The sequence below is a fragment of the Bombyx mori genome, chromosome 11 (genome assembly GCF_030269925.1).
Source record: "Bombyx mori chromosome 11, ASM3026992v2".
NCBI classification, from domain to species: domain Eukaryota; kingdom Metazoa; phylum Arthropoda; class Insecta; order Lepidoptera; family Bombycidae; genus Bombyx; species Bombyx mori.
The window spans coordinates 15,942,781-15,954,983 of record NC_085117.1 but is presented as its reverse complement, the minus strand read 5'-3'; the positions used below and the strand labels follow the sequence as shown (position 1 = coordinate 15,954,983).

At 33.0% G+C, this 12,203-nt stretch overlaps 1 long non-coding RNA gene across 4 annotated transcripts in view; it reads right to left on the bottom strand.

Moving 5' to 3' along the window:
- Positions 1-11,492, bottom strand: part of LOC101742035 (tyrosine-protein phosphatase Lar) — a 448,057-nt gene extending 436,565 nt beyond the window's left edge. For all 4 annotated transcript variants that reach the window (XR_009974350.1, XR_009974352.1, XR_009974351.1 and 1 more), the window contains exon 1: positions 11,273-11,492. This is a non-coding gene — a long non-coding RNA (tyrosine-protein phosphatase Lar). The remainder of the gene's footprint in view (positions 1-11,272) is intronic.
- Positions 11,493-12,203: the final 711 nt, after the last annotated feature.

Genomic DNA, 12,203 nt, shown 5'->3' with positions numbered 1-12,203 from the left:
GGAACATAAATTATCATGTTGGATTAATTATCTGAGTAACTGTTTCGACATTAGCAGTTAGATTAAAGTTATCCATCCGATCCGATGATAAAAAGGACCATTTACAAACTTCCCACGCACATTAGATTTTTTTAAGGGCTAATATAAATCCATTTCAAAACACGTTCTCAAATCAACTCAACTGTCAAAGTTTTGTGTAATTGTTATGTATTTTATTGTATTTTACGATGAGATAATTTACGTTTCTTTTGTTTTTACACAGACAGCTCTTCCATCTATTATTATCTGCTTTCCTCTGTTTTAGTACTGTAGATGGGTATGCGATCGTACGGCCCATCGAGAATGTTAATGTCACGCAAGTGACGATAATTTTTTTTATATTTGATAGATTACTGGTGGCCCGGAGGCCTTTCCAGTTTTACCAGGATAGGTGGGCGAGCAAGGGCTAATTTACCCGAGCGCCTCCAGAGGAGACTTAAACTTAGCCTTATCGAAGTACCGTTCCGACGCTGACTTTATGTATTTCAGGGTTGATTCGAGGCCTACGTCGTGGTGTAGGTCAACGTTTCTCACGAACGTTGGAGTTCCGATGGCTAACCTGCTAAAGCGTGATTGTAGAGATTGGATTGATAAAATCTCAATTGGATTGTAAAAGATGGTTTTACCCCTCAAAACGGAGCACAATCAGACATAGACAGCGTGCTCACGATACACTATGATACAGATGGGAGATCTGTAACCTCGGGTCTGTAACTACATAGCATTCCATAAAAATCAATTTTCTTTTCAATTCTCTTCTACAAGAGAACAACGGCTATCCTAACCTTCTGAATTATTGAAAAAAGATAAACAGCAAACAATTAACAAACAATTGAACGACCTCGAATTGTATACAATAATATCATTGAAACTAACAGCATAGTAACAATAACAATCATTGAATCGAAATAGAACACAGTTTTGAACTCATTAAAAGTACAACACAACTTTAAATTAGCATTTGCAATTTAGACTGTCTGCCGTCCGTTTGATTGTCTTTGGGAATAATAAACATCAACATCAACAAAGTATATTCGTAGTAATTGAATATATTAACAATTTAGGACGCTATCTAATTACAAATGAACACAATATCTGATGTTTTAACATTTTTTATATATTGCCCGGATCATTGTGCCCTAGATGAGAAAATAATCGTAATATAAAATGTTTCTTATTTACTTCTTTCTTATGGGTGGAGAGTATTAAACGGTAGGCAGCGCTTTGGCTCTGTCCCTGGCATTGCTGACGTCCATGAACGACGGTAACCACTCACCATCAGGTGGGCCGTATGCTCGTCTGCCCGCTGAGTTTGTTTCGCCGGTTCTTCTCAGGACTGTGGCTTTTTTTGGAACCGGTGGTAGAGTTAACATTTTCTTTTACATTTTGACATTCAACAAGTGTGTTTTTGATGACATCCAAGTTGAAATAAATGATTTTGAATTTGAATTTGAATTTGCCTATACGGCAATAAAAACAAACCTGATGTTAATTGGTTTAGCTAAACAAACATAGTAAGTGTACGATTGTTTTTATATCGCAGTACGATTTTTATTGAAGGCTTGCGTACTCCAGCTATCTCCCAACCTTACATCGAATTAAACGGTTTTTTTCGGCGATGATGGGACGGAAATAATATCGATCCTGATTTAAAAAAAAACATATTTTTAAAACGTTTAGTATTATTTACGCTCCATCATGTTAGTACCTACAGCTAAATGAAACTATAGTTTCATAAAAAATACATTACTTTACTAAAAAAACCCAGCAATGAATTTTTATTCCGTCCCAACATCAAAGGTTTCATTAGTACTATCGTCTGTTTTCGTTTTCAGAAGCGGTCTCCTAACACCCAGTATGTTCGTCCGTAAATATGCCGCGAATACCGAAACTGTGAAAATGGAAAAGCGCATTTACAAAGGATATTCGGTTGGACACCTTTATTATTGGAATCCTTTTTATCAATGTGTATGTATCGATGTGCCAATTAGATCCACGAATAAATAAATCTTTAGCCGCGAACATAGACATTGGGTCGTATTTTTTAATCCGCGAATAGTGAAAACGCAAATGAAGGAAGCATAATGAGCATTCACTATACGTACGTAGTGGTTGGAGCTCGTATTGTTTCTTACCAGTCTGGTGGTAGGACATATCCTGCCTGTTTGTACTACGAAGCTGTCATGCATTGGTCTGAAGGGTGGGAGGACTGCTTTATCTTCTCTATATATAAAAATGAATTGCTGTTCGTTAGTCACGCTAAAACTCGAGAACGGCTGGACCGATTCGGCTAATTTTGGTCTTGAATTATTCGTGGAAGTCCAAGGAAGGTTTAAAAGGTGAAAAAATATAAAAAAGCTCGGAATTATATAAAAACAAACAATTTTGTTTTTCCTTTGATGTGTCCCCTTGATGTGTCTTTTATTAATTTATCGATTGAGGCACTACGAAGTCTGCCGGGTCAGCTAGTTTTAAATAAATAAAAGCCCAGAGTATTGTTTTTCTTCTATGTTATGGATACGAGAAATATATACGAGTCAAGTCAAGAATTATGAGATTATACAATTCTTCTTCTTTTTCTCTACCTTATCCCACTAGGTGGGGTCGGCACAGAGAATTTTTCTCTTCCATTCTCTTCTATCAGCCGTCATCTCTACACTCACTCCTCTCTCTCTCTCATATCATTATTCACACACTCCATCCATGTCTTCTTCGGTCGACCTCTTCCCCCTTTACCTTGCACTACCATTTCCATACCACGTCCGTGTGAGATTATACAATTATATACATTATACAATATTTATATCTTTCGCAAAATACACCCGAATCGAACCCGGACAGGCAAATTTGTTTAATAACTATCTCGAACGATTTACGATTCGTTCATCATTTTAGAGCGCTTTTATGATGTTGCTCTTTTGAGATAAACTTCGAAAAATCATAGCAATGAATTCAGAGAAAAACGATTTGACGATTACGACGTCATTAGTCACAAAGCACCAGTCATCTCGCAAAGATACGACCCAGTTTCGAAGATATACATATACAGCGTACCAATCAATATACGAGTGTTTTGAGAGATTCGGTAAAGTAAAAGAATTTTCATTACGAAATATTAAATACGACTACATAAAAACGTTTGCACGACGTACCCTTTTTATTTAATAAAAAATACTATTAATTTTTGGGTTTTTTTTTAATTATTTTTTACTCGGATCTATTTAACATCATCAACGTATACGAGGATCGAATAAAAAAGGTTTTGGTACTGGCACATATTTATAACACACTAATTACATTTAAAATGATTTAGATTTTTTTTTAAATCTGGACTACATAGATAGTTAGTATATTTATAGACTTTTAGAAGCGGTGTAATTGGTTACCGGAACCCACACTAAAAAAACATTACCACCACTCATTTTGAGATAGAAGATCTCAATTATATTTTATTAATGACTTTCAACAATCAAACTGGAAGTTCAGCTTCGCGACAGCATCTACATATGCAGACTCGCGCATCCTACTTATGCACACCGACACCTTCTACTTAACTGCTTGACAAACTATTGTAAATCATAAAAGATTAATTGGCTTGTTAGGAACGTCGGAGCCGATCATTTTCCGCTATCATCCTCACTAAGCAATTGCCGTTTTCCAATACTGGGCATTTAAAAGGTAATTTATGTATGGCTGGTAATGAATTGTAAATTCAAATGAATTAAAACAAAATGCCTTTGAGGATTTTGTTAGCTCCCGTGCACCTGACCTCTTCAAAAAGAGCTTTGAAAAAACACCACTGAGCTCGCAGAGATGCACCGATACCATTGGTGCATATTTTAATTGATAGAAAAAAATATATACAAAAATTACTTTCTACTAAACTGCAACTTCATAATACTTTATATACATATAAAATACGCCCATTATTTCACATATAATCACAGTTGGACGGAATTACAGCGAGATAATTGTAAATAATTAATTGCTTGTAAATCCTAAACTTGTACACTAATATAAATTACATATTATGTTATACATCACGCCATGATAGTTCTTTAAATATGGCATACAGCATTGACATTGAATAGGTTCAATTATTGCGGATGTATACCTACTACTGTTTACATTAACCAAGCTAATACATGTGGGTCCTTCTAACGTTAATAATAACACTAAAGATTTTCTTGTAATGCAATGCAAAGCAACATTCCACGGAATAGACGACATGCGTTAAAACCCATTAAAAATTAATCCAATTAATCTTCAATCAATACTACTAATATTATTTTCATACAAACGGATATCTCACATCATCAGCGACATGAAAGAAAAACAATTTAGAAGTGCAGTTTATGAGGCGTCAATAAATTAACCATTATTCAATTATTGTTTTTGTAAAATAATATTAATGATTTTTAATTCAAATCACTAACTAGAATCAGATATTTGCAAAATTTTATTCGTTTTTCATGTTAATCTAAATATCAATGATAACACGACATGATCACTTGTGGCTAATAGCTATATGATCTATGCTCGTCGATAATTTCGACCACAAATGACGTCACACCTAAATCGGATGCGAAATAAAAGCTATGTAATTATTGTACTACATACAATTTAAACTTAAGAAAAAACGCTAAGAAGCAAAGTGTTGTTTACATTTCAGCTAATTGTATGTTGTATGTTTTGAAATTGCATATCATTAGTGTAGTCATTTTTTGGCCCCGGAGACCGACGTGATCCAAGTAACCCGGTTTTTTTTCCTACCAAACTATTCGCTGGTAGCTATTTCAGCTACGCCCAGACAGGTAGGTGAGCTCACGGGCTCAACCTGAGAGAATTTGCTAACACTAGCCCTAGCAAGAGCAGTGCTTCGCAGAATCTATCACCGCATCGAAATCGCGACCCACGGAGAAGATCCGGCGAGAAACTCAGTGGGCCAGGACTAAGCAAACCCGCTCCGTTACCCCTTTCGACCAGGCGTCCGTAAGCGGATTCTCCAATTTATAAGTTAGGGTTACTTCATGATTTTACATTTTCAAATGATATAAGCTTACTGGTGGTAAGACCTCTTGTGAGTCCGCGCGGATAGGTACCACCACCCTGCCTATTTCTGCCGTGAAGCAGTAATGCGTTTCGGTTTGAAGGGCGGGGCAGCCGTTGTAACTATACTTGAGACCTTAGAACTTATTCTCAAGGTGGGTGGCGCATTTACGTTGTAGATGTCTATGGGCTCCAGTAACCACTTAACACCAGGTGGGCTGTGAGCTCGTCCACTCATCTAAGCAATAAAAAATAAAAAATAAAACGATATAAGCGCTTCAGAAGCGAACTCGAGTTGATGTATCCGAGATTACGAATAACATCGCAATACAAATGTCAATAAACTCGATGGCTTCCGAACTCGAACAAAAAAAGTAAAAACGTTTCGATTAAAAACGAATCAATCTTCCCTCAAGTCTTCGATTTAATTAATTCCTTAAACGATTTATTCTAAAGAAGAAGAAAAAAAAATCAAAAGGATCCTCCCTATTCATTTTAAGCCATTAAGGAATGATAAATAGAGTTATTTTTTTAAGTAGACGTTTTATATTTTTTAACTCATCCCGATCACACATCACTGATACTTTGACTGTGTGAATGTGTAAACATATGGTAGTTACATGCGTACCATAATATGATGAATAATTTTAATACATAATTCATAATAAATAAGGTTTATTTTCTGTGGTGTAGGTTCTTCATAGTTTATACAAAAAGGCTTAGCTCCAAGTACATATCTTCAGAGCTCTTCCTTTTTTTTCTGTTTCTTAATTCATAAAGTTACATTAAAAATTTGATACCATGCGAAAGTTCATACTTCAAAAGGTAAATATTGAAAGATGGTATAGATATAAAGTTTTGTTTTGAATTACATACAGCTTGTTATTTCAAAAACACAGACAAATATTATTCATGTAGAATTGTAGATAAACTTTACGTATTCTATGCATTTAGGTATCGACGTGTCTCGACCCCGACGGGTTTGGCACGCGGTATCAGCCGAAAAATGATAAATGATTTCATTATTTTTCTCTGCAAGAAAAATCAACCAGTAAATGGTTATTTTTAGAGAAACCATAAAGTCGAAATTCATTAAAACTTATAATTACTTTTAAAATAAATAAATAAAGATAACACAAAATTAGATTGTAGATTTGGTCATGTAGTTTCTTGGGTATCTTAATTGGGTACTTTTTGTTAAAAACCGAATGACTTAGAGATACTATCATTAAACTTGAGAAAGAGATCGATCATTCTTGAAATTAAAATGATTACAGACTACTATTAGACTAAAATTAACGGAAAACCTTATGTATTATTTTACGTAATTAAACTTTTCTTTTTATTCCTTCTTTTTATTTCACAGCCCACCTGGTGTTAAGTGGTTACTGGAGCCCATAGACATCTAAAACGTAAATGCGCCACCCACCTTGAGATATAAGTTCTAAGGTCTCAAGTATAGTTAACTTAAAGGTGAAAGTTGATATGGGAAGCTAAATCCCCATCCAGCTTTGCAAGTGTTTATTTAAATTATAAAATCCGTTCGTGAACATTTGAGATCATTATTTAACGTACGATTAATCGATTCTCTGTTCAGCATGAAATTAAAGCGCTTACAGCTCTTTTATTTCTTAACAGATTTTGATTTAGTTACTGTTAATTTTGGAGACAAAAAGTTCAGCAGTCACGCGATGTAAAAATGCACTGATAACATTTTCTATTTCTATGCAAGTCGTAGGTACATTTATCTCCAACTAAATAATCGGATTATTAATGATTTTAATGCCGGTAGTTTAGTGGATGATGGCTCGCCGCACAAAATAATGTCCAACTTGTACGTAAGGAATAGTTCGTAAAGAATAGTAAGTAAGGAATTGTCTCAGACAATATTCATTACATCCTAGATATACATGTATTGACGAATAATACAATCACACAATACTGATAATTATCAAACTAGAACTGTATTTAAACATTTTAAAATCCTCCAGCAATTTTATGTCATGTTTTTAAAAAAAATTCAACATCAAAATGTCTGTACGCTGTTATAATCATGAACTTTATATTGATTATGAACAGAATGGAAGGAAATTATTCCGACGAATATAATTAAATCTGAATTTACTACCGATTTAAGCCGCGAAACAATTATGTTTCCCGTGTAACTGAGAATGAGTGTGGATATGAACCGATTTTTGATGACAGTGGATCCAGTGGTTTCTAAAATCAAATCAAATAAAAATGAAAGCATAACTAATTAATTTAATTTTATTTAGTAACATTGTTAGTGAGTCCAAAAACAGAAAGTTTCGAACAAAAAAGCCCAGCTATTGTACAAAAGTTTGCAACGGAAAATACTAGCGTAATAGCTTGTGATTACAAAGATTAATAATCCTTGAGCTCGCCGGTATTTTTTGACAAATTATCAAAACCGCTTCAAGGTTAAGAAGTTCGTTTGTGATCTTACGATTTAGTCTGCCTTAAAACGCAACGATACCACGGGGAGAGGACAATGACACGACCGGTGATTTGATTACACGCCGTGAGATAAGATAACGATTTCATCTAATAGGTTACCCGAATCGGTGCGCACTGAGTACTTTACAAACGGATGAGAACACGGGGACAATTATTTAGGCATCCAATACTATAATGCCCGGCGCAATTTAATTATATCGATGTAATCATTGCTCGTTTATTTCTTGCGGGATATTACGAATGGAGAGATTATTTGACGAGAACATTTCTTGCCATTCGTTGAGATATTCATTATATATTTTTTTTCAATTTCAGCTTGTCCTACTGTATTTTCGAAGAGACTATTGTTAGAAACAGATTTAAGTAAGACTTTAAAGTACATAATTTCACCAACTTTCTGACGGACGTCCGATTATCTTTGCAATTGCACACATATGAAGGAATCAGGACTAAAAAAAACTCTTATTTTCATATTTAGCAGCAAGTCATTAGTGAGCCCTAATAACAACAAAAAAAATTTACACACGAACCCATTTAAACAAAAGTGAATTTTAAAACAAAGTAATCGGATCTAAACCTATAATATCAGTATTAAAACCTCGCTTCATCCATTTTCCGTTTTAATATCAGACTATAACGATGACTGTTTCACGGTCCTTTGTTTTTTTCTTCAAAACAGTAACATCCTTACTACACTACATTTCCACCCCAACTAATCTTGTGATGTTTTATGTTCGTTATGAATTCCCGCCGTTTGAACGCTATAAAACTCACTGCTCTACTATACTGAGTACGTTATTCTGTAGTTATGAATTATTAAAGACGGTTGCTGTTTATTAACCTATCAGCAAGCATTTCTTCCTTGTGTGATACACTTTTGATAGTTCAGCTGAGTTCATCACATAATTGTACTGTTCACAGATAATATACGTGTCAAAGGTTCCTCCTATCTGCCTCGGTCATTAGTGGATCTGGTGTATTTGCTAAATAATTTGATACTTTCGATTAACATCATGGCTGAACTTCGTAGCTCGTAACTGGTAAAGTATCCTAAAAAGCTCAAGTGCGGGTTATTATTAGGTCTGAAAATCGAATTCATGAAAATTCTCTGAAAATAACATTCATAAGCAGAATTCTGTTTATGTTACATCAAGGAAATTACAAGAAATAAATAACCCACTTGAAAGATATAAATCGGTAGTTGATGATTTGAACAGAAAGATCAAATAAAATGTATTCTAATAGCTTTTGATTGGAATTTTCTAAAATTAGTACAAAAACTCAATCCGGGCCAATATAAATTTCCTATAGCTAGTATCTTCTTTAAATGTAAGAAATAGAATGTCTATTAATAGGTTATTAACTAGCGAGATTAAAGTTTGTTTTCTTTGAATTTTTTTTAAATTTTAAGTGTAAACATGGCAGGGTTGGTACATACAAAATAAATATAGCAAGCCAGTCTGATATTATGTTTCGCACTAACTTGATCAATCACACCTACAATTGCTACTCCTTAGCATTATTTGTGAATCCTTATTGTATCTATTGAATTATTTGTATGTAATTTCTGTTGAGTCACACTTGTATGTTAATATCATTATCCCAAAAAAAATAACTAAGATAAGTAAATAATCTACAATTTTAACTTAAAATACCAATAGCAATACAATTACCAATAGGTTTATTATAGAAATAACATGTCCAAATTCCTTAAAAATCGACTTAAGCCCAGTACAAAGAACTACAAATAATTGTATGGATAAAAGTAAACTTTAGAATACCAGTATTGTTTTGGATGATAGTTTAAATGATGTTCCAAATCATAAAAATACTTTCTTGTTATGATTTATGTTAATATTAAGTAAGCAGCTGGCAGTTATGCATCTGAAATTACTAATGTCTATAAGCAAAGGTTGACTACTGACCAAAAAATAGGAATTGTAGACATACACGGCTGCTTAAAGTTAGTAAAAAATTTGTATTGAAAAACTTGTCAGAGCACACTTCAATTTATTGTTGATTATGAATAGAAACACAAGTTTAACATGGTTTACATATAAAAGAATACATTAGATTTTTAAGCAGAGATTAGATTTCAATAAGACTAATAAAAAATAACTATAATTTATTACATTACACAAACAAAAACCTCTTAAAACACACTTCTTTTGAAATGCCAATTAATAATGTTCTCACATTTAACAAAAACTTAATAGAGTCACCTAATTTTTATAAGGGTCAGTCTTTATAATTCATCAACAGATGTACATAAATTAATGGTTTTATGAAGATATTCTGATATAAGTTAAACACATGCGTCTCATTTATAAACACAGCATGGCTTATGTTTAAACACTAACAAGATGTTCTATAAATAATGATGTTATATGATGGAACATTTATTATGATATGTTGATTAATGGGTTGTAAACTGCGTTGAAGCATTATTGCAAATAGTTTCCTGATTTTTATTGTTCCATTTAACAGTGGCATTTAAATTTTCTTTTAAGACTATACAGACTTAGCTTAGGCATGATTAAAAATATTATGCAAGTAAATATATCATGAATCTGTAATTTTAAAAACACCTGGAAGAATGTTTTTAACTTGACTTTTATTAGGGTGACCTGTATTTACGCACATAATAGAATGTTTCAACATAATTTTTACTAACTTAAAAATGTCTCATTTACTTCAAAAAATTCACACATCTCAAGAACCAACGATAATACAAGAATTTTACTACTTTGGCCAAAGATTCTAGCAAGGTTCAACCTCATAAAAATATTACTTGAATTTTTTTGTTTGGCTCACTATTAAATCATCTTTTTTTTAAAAGTAATTATATTCAGTTAATTGTGCATGGGACATTAGTCTATAAGTAAGTTATCATCTCAAATTTAATAATTGTTGGTTTACTTTTTATGCTATTTTGTTAGAAATCGGCAGCTTGGCCTGTCTTCATTTTTGGGAATAGTTTCTTTGCACCTTGAAAATTTTAATTATTATTGTATAAATATATATATATATATAAACTATAATTCATTATATCAATGACAAAAACATGATGTTCACAGAAAGGCCAACTCATATTTTTTTAATTTAAAGTACCTATGAATTTAACGATTCAAGTACAAACTGCAGGGATTTAGAGATTAACTTTTAAGTATTTGAATTTGGAATCTGTCATCTTAATGTTCACCTCTTTGCATCTTATTTATCAATAAATTAACAAATCTTAATCTTTTTCACTGTTTGAAGATCTATAGATTTCAGATTTTGTGATTCGATAACACGATGCTCTCCTTAATTGAAAAAACTCTTAATGTTGACTGAGACTTTTACTGAACACAGCGAAACATGAAAATTTTAATTACGAATTCTACTGTAATACTGAACTTACTGTACTGGACTCATAAACTTTACTGATTCTTTATAGCTAAAGTTCTGTAAGTTAAAAAACAATACAAATTGTTTTGTCAAACTTTGAATAGTCAGTAGTTACAGTAACATTTTACGATAACCTAAGAGACAAATCAATTACACTCGAATCTTCAACAGAAATCGTACGCTCCTCCCAACATATGCACTATTTATTGTTTTGTAAACGCGTGATTAAATCATAATGTGAATGTATTGACTTTAACGGCATTTGTTTTTTTTATAAATTAATTTATATCGAAGTATACATAAAACAAATACATACCCTTAATAGTACACCGATGATTTCAGTGTTCCCAAAAGTCTTCCAAAGAAAAACATTATCACAAAAATAACACACAATTCACAGGCTTCACAAACACATAATTTATTTTAAAATGTTTTATCCACACCCGCGCAAATCCAAAATTTTAGTTGCTTATTGACATAAACACAAACTGATCATCCGCCATATGCAGGTACGTTTCGTACATAAGCTATTCTGTAATTATTATTCTAGATGTTTGAATTTAAAGACTTTGTGTTCCCAATTTTTCACTTATTCACCCACATAAAACATCGATTATGAGGTTTTATCTTAATTTTTTATTGGTATTTAACTTTATATAACGACGGACACAAAAAAAATTAAGGTTCTACATTAAATTGTTTTATTTAGTACTCTTCAACTTTTCGCTGCGGAGAAATATTTCGCCTAACGTTATTCTCAGAACGCAACTCTACTTACGTCACACTTCATGTTAATGTGTGAAGCGTACGAGCTTCACAACGCTCCAATCCCGACGAGCTTTGATTTCGATTTAAGGAAGAGTGTAGTTGCAAGGGTAACAAGGACAGACAACATTGTAGTCAACGGCCTCTGTGAACTGTGAAGCAATGTGAGGACACTTTCGCGAAACGAGCTTTTCACAAGACCGTGGTCTCACTCGTAGCATTATAGGAAGTTGTAGTGAAAAATGAAGTTTCATTCGTAATTATATTATAAAAACTTAATTCATCGTGCGCTACATTCAGATACATAGGACAACTGAACTGAACTGCAACTATTGGTCGTTCCGATATAAATTAATTTAGCAAATTCTACATATTTTGCAGCTCCTGTACATACATGTACATTAATTTACGCAATACCTGAGTGCAATGCATCTGCACTAGACTTATAACAATATAAACACTCATTGTGATATTTAAATGAA